The sequence below is a fragment of the Rhinoraja longicauda genome, chromosome 6, assembly GCF_053455715.1.
Source record: "Rhinoraja longicauda isolate Sanriku21f chromosome 6, sRhiLon1.1, whole genome shotgun sequence".
NCBI lineage: Eukaryota > Metazoa > Chordata > Chondrichthyes > Rajiformes > Arhynchobatidae > Rhinoraja > Rhinoraja longicauda.
The window spans coordinates 63,418,319-63,419,891 of NC_135958.1; positions in this window are offsets into that span (position 1 = coordinate 63,418,319).

The window sequence follows — 1,573 nt, forward strand, 5'->3', positions numbered from 1 at the left end:
TGAGGAAGGATATTCTTGCTATTGAGGACATGCAGCTTAGGTTTACTAGCTTAAATCCCGGAATGGCAGGACTGTCATATGTTGAAAGACTGGAACGGCTAGGCTTGTATACACTGGAATTTAGAAGGATGAGAGGGGATCTTATCGAAACATATAAGATTATTAAGGGGTTGGACACGTTAGAGGCAGGAAACATGTTCTCAATGTTGAGGGAGTCCAGAACCAGGGGGCCACAGTTTAAGATTAAAGGGTAGGCCATTTAGATTCTCACCAAGATTTCAAGATTCTCACCAAATGAAAGGGCCGAATGGCCTACTCCTGCACCTATTGTCTATTGTCTATTGCCTTATTTTCAGATTTTAATTAATATTAAATAACCATTAGGACAGAAATGAAACATGAAATTCAATGTAAATTCTTAGTGTGTGCCTTCAAGCACAAGACAAGACCTTTTCCCCTTGACCCTCACCCACTCCAGCCATGTGCTGTTATTCCCTGTCTCTCCAGATTCATCCGCTGGGATCGCCGGTCAGGGGGTCATGTTCAGAGGATTTCAAATTCTTGGGGTTATTGCAATGGCACTGACACCGAATCCGGGCTTGAACAGATTGTGCACTCACCATAGTCACTCCTTCTACTTGGCCTCCACAGCCATCTACGGCAATGAATTCCACAGATTCACCACCCTCTGACCCAAGGAATTCCTCCTCGTCTCTTTTCAAAAGGTACATCCTTTCATTCTGAAGCTGTGCCCTTCTGGTCCAGGACCATCTCAAGGACAAGTTGGCCTTTCACTCTCCTCTTCACTCTCCCCTTCACTCCCTCCACTGGGCCTGGATGGTGCGGGACTGTATGGGCCTTTGATTATCCGACTTCGATGGTGGGGAGGTGAAGACCCATGATGGACCAGGCAATGCCCCCACACATTCTGCAGCCTCCTTCATTTGTGGGCGTTTGACATCTCAAACTGGGGCCACAGCACACCTGTAAACGTTCAAGAGAGTATTTGGTGACATGACATATCTCCTCAACCCTCTGAGGGAGTGGGGGCGTTGATGAGCCCTCTTTGTCGTTGCATCAATACGCTGAGTCTTTATTTCAAACTCCTGCCCTGTCTTTCCTTGGTGCATATTCCAAGATTCTCACCAAAGGAAAGAAGATAATTCTCCCGGGGAGTCCTGGCCAGGAGAATGTGGATTTAAGTCTCATGGATCACACAGAACAGTCGAGGGTCCCAGACCCAGGTCTGGGGGGGGGGGGGGGGGGGGCAATGGCACAGATTTGAACAGGGGGAACAGGGCTCAAAGTGTTAAAACAAAACCACACTAGTTTGATGGCTCCTCCTCAGAGGCGTGACAGTCCGCCTCTCTTGCAAAGACTCCGCCAGGGCCAAGGTGCCAACAGTTGAAACCAATATCGGAAGAGCCGTGATCCGTTATAAAGGGGCAGAGTTATTTTCCAGACATTAACGCTGTGCCTTGGTGTGCGACTAGAGGCCCGCTCCTGCCACCCACCCACCCACCTGTGCCCCTAGAGTTGGGGCTGGACTCAGGAGGAGAGGACACGAGGGAAG